At 43.2% G+C, this 6,336-nt stretch overlaps 1 long non-coding RNA gene across 7 annotated transcripts; it reads left to right on the top strand.

Moving 5' to 3' along the window:
* Positions 1-6: 6 nt before the first annotated feature.
* On the top strand, positions 7-3,848 carry LOC125531816. 7 transcript variants are annotated; one of them, XR_007293533.1, is made up of 4 exons: positions 7-113; positions 336-657; positions 769-1,658; positions 2,195-3,848. It is a non-coding gene; the product is annotated as an uncharacterized LOC125531816 (long non-coding RNA). The 7 variants fall into 7 exon arrangements; XR_007293534.1 differs by having other exon boundaries at positions 336-896; positions 1,337-1,658; XR_007293532.1 differs by having other exon boundaries at positions 336-1,213; positions 1,337-1,658.
* Positions 3,849-6,336: the final 2,488 nt, after the last annotated feature.

The following is a 6,336-nucleotide window of genomic DNA, read 5'->3' as shown; positions in this document are numbered from 1 at the left end:
CTCGTCGGACATGCAGGGAGCACAGACGAGCTGCTCATCGGCGTCCGTCCCACAGCCCCGCTGAAGACGGCGCCCAGACCCCTTGACAGCGCACTCCTCCTACTTGCCGCCCGGTATACCTCCCCTACTCGCCGGCCCCTGGATCCCACTCCCCCTACCATAATATTCTGATTTCGAGGCAAACATAGTGTTTGATGAAATTTGACTATAGAATTGTTGCTACATCGTCAATTCAGGGTGTGTAGAAGATGTTATCCTGGGTCTGTAGAGGATGTGGTGCGTGGCTGCTTGTGTGTATACATATATGTTAATTGGTGGCTGGTGTGTGTGTGCAGGGAGCAAATAGCGACAGCGAGTAGGCGACAACTATACTACGTCGAGAAGCGATACAGGGGCATGAAGCAAGCGAGCAGGTGCGCAGCAACCTGCTACTGCACTAATAGTAGCCTTGACGGAGCACCGGGGCCGGCTCGACAGGGCATGCCGCCCGCCGGTAGACGCCTGGTTGTGTGAGACGGAGATGAACCTCGCGTCGTCGCCTCTGGAGCCTGGACAAAGCTCCGCTGGTGCTGGGGATGAACCCTGCGTCTGTGATGGTGATGGCGCTGTCCATCTACTTTCTCCACTGGCTATAAGGGAGTAAAGATCACATCGTGGGTGTGTTTTTCTTCAAAGATGTGGCCCTGTCATTGTTGGCTGTCGAATTTGGGATGTAATCCGTCCCTATGTAAGTGTATTAACCACTTCGCCCTCTCGCACAATGAGCAGAACAGAGCAGCGGCTGCAATTTACCCATTGATTTCTTGGGGTGATTCAAACCTAGGAAGCCTGCTACTTGTGCAAGCAACAGGGTAACAAGTTTCAGTTTTCTTACTGATTCACCTCAATTTTGCAAGGTAAGAACAATGTCAGTTTACTTTATGTTGGTTTTCTAATTTCTACATATTCCCTCAAGCAAATCTGATTATCTAGGTAGTACGGAAAGCAGGCAAATTACGTCACTATTTGGGTGTACTCATGCTCTGCTATGTCAGATTAAGGAGAAAAAATTATTTTATTCACCATCCTATTTTTTATCTATAATGATGATCACTGTTTCCATCTTGTGATCTTCTTTGCTCCAGTTGTGCGAATACTTTGTTTGCACTTTAGTGGTACTGAAATTTTCCTGCTACCATGAGTCATGGTAGTAGGCTGCTGCGGCAAAAAGCTGGTAAGCCCCCTAAGGGAAGAAAACTGAAAAAACTCTCATCGTGCTTACCATGTTTCATCTTAAAATTTTGGCTTGAATTTTTTTTCTGTATGACCTATATCTCTATGTGGTTACTTTCTCCAGACATGCTTTAGCTGCACCATTGGTCAAGTGGCTTGAACACAACTCACATGAGTCATCGCCAAATGGCCCTTTTCTGAAATTCATTCTCTTATGCACTGAGAGAGGAGTTACTCCATGGCAGTCTATATACATACAGATGCAAGCAATTAAGAAACTCATGCAGATGATGACTGGAGAATTTTTCATGAATTTTCCAACCTAAATTTGCTAGAGGTTGGGAAAAGAGGAGTCCAGGCTCTGATGAACACATGTTCTTTCGCAGGTGACTAACAGTTGGCACCTCTATCTTTACATTACATCAGGCCAGCGCTACAAAGCCCATGTATGCCTCTACCTGCCTGCTCAATGGACATGGACGATCCGATCACAAAAAAGTGGATAAAAATACTCATCTGTTTGTCAAAATACATGTTTGTTATCTTAGGAACGAGTATAGCTATCACCAGAGTACAAGCAAATATTTCAATTTTTCCATGAAGCAAACTTATGTTATGATTATCACATTTTGATCTTGGAGTAATGATTGACAAAAGTATATGGTTACTGTAGTCTGTACCAGTCCAGTATTTCTAATTACAAGTTTGAGCTCCATAGGGATAATCTGATTAGTGTGTCAGAAGCTGGCTGTTTCTAATTGTGCAAATTCTGTGGTTATTTTAGTGTTTTGCAGAATGCATAGATTTTCCATAATAGAAAGAAGTGGATGTATAACCTGATTTTGCTTTATTATTTGGTGCCAGTTGACTTTGGAAATCCCCAGTTTCTCCAGTATTGTAACTCTCTGTCAAATTGTCAAATTAAACTGATCTTTCTATTTGGACAACTTGTAATTTTTAATATTATGATTTTCCTTTTCAGAAACCAATTCAACTAGACCAGGACTATGTTTATTAGTCCTCCAGTGTTTGTTGGAATGAGATGACACATGGTATGCCAGCTAACAAGCAACTGAAGTAAGAAGATTTTTGTAATTTCTTGGAAAGAAAGAGCCCTGAACCCAAGATGGCGAAGGATCCAATATGTCAGGACCAATGAAGGAATTGCAGAGCTTCATATTCAGTTTATTTTAGGTGCTTGCCTACTTCAAGTATCTAGATTACAGGAAACATGTATCTTCAAGTGTCTACTTCAAGTAAGTTTCTTATAGAAGTAGTCAGTTTGATTCCTTCAAAATAGTTGTTGCCTGATAATTTGTGTATGACTAAATAGCAGTACCTCAAATTTTGCTTCAGCTTCTTAAAACAGAGTAATTTTGTAAATCCTAACAGAACTCTATCAGTCTGAACCAATTTCTTGTAAATCTACAATACATCATAGCCTCATCTGATCGAATCATTGGTTTCAGATCAATACATCCTTGTGCATTCCCATAAGATCAATAATATTCAGTTTGATTGTGTCAAAAACTTGCTGCTTGACAATCTGTATGACTAGATAGCAATACCTTAAAATTGCTTTTGGTTTTAAACTGAACTGAACTTGGTTGGGGCTGAACTGAACTCAGTTTGGTTCTACAAAAAGATAGGGTTATATTCTACATCGTTTTTAAGGCGATAAGGTGACCTAAGGCGAGCACCACCCGCTCTAGCGCCTAGGCGACGCCTAAGCGCCTAAGGCGGGCATATTTGTAAGGCGCTGCCAGGGCGCCTTATCGCCTAAGCGTCCAAGGGAGGACGCCTTAAAAACAATGATTCTTTGAATTTTTCTTGTTAACTCTAAACTGGACTCAACTCAGTTTGATTCTGTAAAAAAGATTGTGACAGACTTGTATATATATGCAACAGTCTTTCACCAACACTCAAATTAGATGGGCGTGATATTTAAAAGAAATCGACATACTGTAGTTTATGAGAATTTGGCAAGAAACTCGGAACCGATGGACTTGACTTGTGAAAAAATGTAATCAATGGACGACTACAGTTTATATCAAACACAGAATCGATGGACTTTCGCAATGCAGGCTTGCCCTTACCATTTACCAGGTGGTGACTTACCGGAGGAGCCAGTGGTGCTGCTGCGACCTTCTTCGGGCGATGGTCAATGATGCAAGCTAAAATCGGGGATGGGATAGCGGCTCCGGGCGACAATCAGAGGCGAGGCAGCGCTGCAGACCGAGGACAAAGTGATGCACTGGGGCGACGGCGCGGGGCGAGGAAGAAGCGGCGGATGGGGCTGTGCATGGGGGAGTTGGGGCGACCACTCGGTTCAGCGCACGGGATCGTATTAACTCTATTTTCTCCTAGGTACCTGCGCTGGTATAGTTTCACCATGGGGTTACCAAACAATTCTCTCTACTCCTTGATTAAGATGTCACATCAATTTTCTACTTACATGTCAGGCTTAGCACTGGGAGCAGCCTTATAGAAGTAATGCAACATATTCTCTCTTATGCCTACTTGAAATACTGTTGTGGGTCTGTACTTTGCCTCTCATATTGCAAGAATAACACATTGTATGTCTATTCTCTTAACTGTAGTAAGGATGAAGCAGGAAAGTGTGCTGGACCTTTTAACATGGATATTGTACATGTACGAGCTACAGGCCACTATTGTTTATCACATATGGATTGTAAATGTAGTGACATTGAAGTTTGTAACATATCCTTAAATTTCTTTATTGTAACATTATGTTAACTAAAAAATCTGGTAGCCGTGACCTTGATATTCCCTGTAGAGCCAGCAAAAAATAGAATAAAAAGTTTCATTACAATTGGTGATTGAATGTCAAATGGCAGTGATTTTATATCAATGTGTGGGAGGTTGATGAAAGATTGCATGCAGAGTATACCAGTAAAAAACATCATTTATTTAGATGAGCTATTACCAAAGCAGATATACTATATTTCTAGCTGAAGTTAACAATGCTAAAATATTTCATTGGGCGGCAACTTGAGGGCAAGAAACATACATATAAGCCTATTCTGAAATGTCTAGAAATATTGAAGCTTCAGCACGGCGCTCCAGCATCCGTGGAGGAGATGCACCGTTTTGGACATGTTGGTCAACTTCTGTTGCTTGAGGGGTTGATCACGAGCGTAGTATAGGCCGATGGCGGGGAGGTGGTTCGTGTCGGGGAAGAGGGCGACGCCGACGGTGGGGAGGTGGTTCGTGTCGGGGAAGAGGGCGACGCTGGGGAGGAGGCCAATGATGTGGAAGAGGGTGATGAAGGGAGGAGGACGGCAGTAGGAGAGGGAGGCAATGGAGTGGTGGCGAGCTAAATAGAGTGAGGTGGAGGGTGGCGGTTTGGCGGTGGCGAGCTTGTGAGAAGGGAACAACGACGGCGTCATGAATAGCGCTTCGACTGGGTTCTTCAGAAGGGGGATTCAGAACTAAGTTATGCCACTTGGCGATGGCATTGTCGTCGTAAACATATTAAGCTATGTGATTCGATTTTACAAAGCTAAGCTTCGGCAACTTCACCAAATTATATTATGAGAGGCCTCTGATCCGCGTAGTTGGTTAAACATGGAGTTGAAGCAGATCCGAGCAATCCCTGAACTAAAATTCTGCTCTTGGATATCAACATATCAAACTGAAATAGGACTGATTGATGCGCCTACCCTACCGGTGGTTGAATAAAATTTTGTAGGTCTTAGTGTCACCTCATGATACATCCATGCTTTTCATCCTAAAAAAGCCATTCGTTTAACTGCACTGTCACCCGTAGCAACGCACGGGCACACTTACTAGTATATATATACTAATAAAAGAACTAGCGCTTCTTACCACCATAATTTTCGTCCGTATCGTTATGATTTTCGTCCGTCCACCGATACAGGCAATCCAGATTGATTTTCGTCTGTCCACCGATGCAATCTAGATTTTCGTTTGGGCCTGCGCTTTGGCCCATCCCAGCCGGCCCATATACTACGGGAAAGACGCGAAAAATAAGTGTGAGATGTGGGATCGAACTCACGTCGGCCTGCCGATAATGTAAGGCTACGACCAATTGAGCTGCTAACGCAAGTTATTGTCTTATATATAAAAAGGGTTATCCCAATTATCAAATAGTCCCACCTCGATCTCTTATATCCAACCACACCAGTTTATATACATCAAAAACTTGCACATATGCAGTAGCTGGCTGCTGGACGATTATCTCGGGAATCAATAAGCGAAAGTGAGCAGTGGATCCGTCTAATAAGGAGATAATGAGGGAAGAGGAAGGGATATTTGGTCAAGGAATCACGACGAGGGAGAGATATATATGATCAGCTAATTAATGTGACGGAGATGGAGGAATTTCCTGAGATATGCCTTGATTAAAGGGAAGGATGTGGCTGGATTTGTGTCCTCCTAATCTCAACGGGTATGCGGCGGATTGTGGGCTTGGCACTTTGCATAAAAATTAAAAGAGGACGCCGCTCGCGAGCGCGACGCCGGCGGTGTTCGAGTTGTGTGCTGTGCTCCGTTTTCATGGCGTGGTCTCTGCGCCAATGGATCAGGTTTTCGCTGCCAAAATTCGATGGCGTCACTAAGTTTGGCCAGACGTGCAGCAACTCCCAACATCGTCCTCCATCTCTTGAGGTATGCGCACGCTGTCAATATTAGGCAGCTTCTTATTGCATATCGGCAATATATTTTTCCCTAATTATTAGTTGATCTATTTATCAAGCTGAGCAGTGTACAATTCTTTGCAAGATCGGATCATACTATGAGAGATGGAAAGCGTACCTCAATGTGTAACATATTTATCAGAATTATTGAGATTAGTTGTAAGTCTAATGAAATATTGGAGTGCGATTGTCTAATTCAGTGATCTGCATATTTGAAGTACTTTTTTTTGCGAAATGCATATTTGAAGTACTAATTAGTCACAACGCAGTGTCGTGCAACCTTCCACACTAGGTTCGCAGCGCCGACACATGTGTTATATCCGTAAAAGCTAGATTATGTGTATGCCCCATTGCAATGTGCGGCTCTTTTGTTTCTCCTGTTGCAACGCAAAAATAAATGACACTGCGGTACTCTGTTGGGTACCCTATGCTATCGTGATACGTT

This window comes from Triticum urartu, unplaced genomic scaffold (genome assembly GCF_003073215.2).
Source record: "Triticum urartu cultivar G1812 unplaced genomic scaffold, Tu2.1 TuUngrouped_contig_8178, whole genome shotgun sequence".
In the NCBI taxonomy this organism is placed as follows: Eukaryota; Viridiplantae; Streptophyta; class Magnoliopsida; order Poales; family Poaceae; genus Triticum; species Triticum urartu.
The sequence above is the reverse complement of the archived record's forward strand: the minus strand, read 5'-3'. Positions and strand labels throughout refer to the sequence as shown.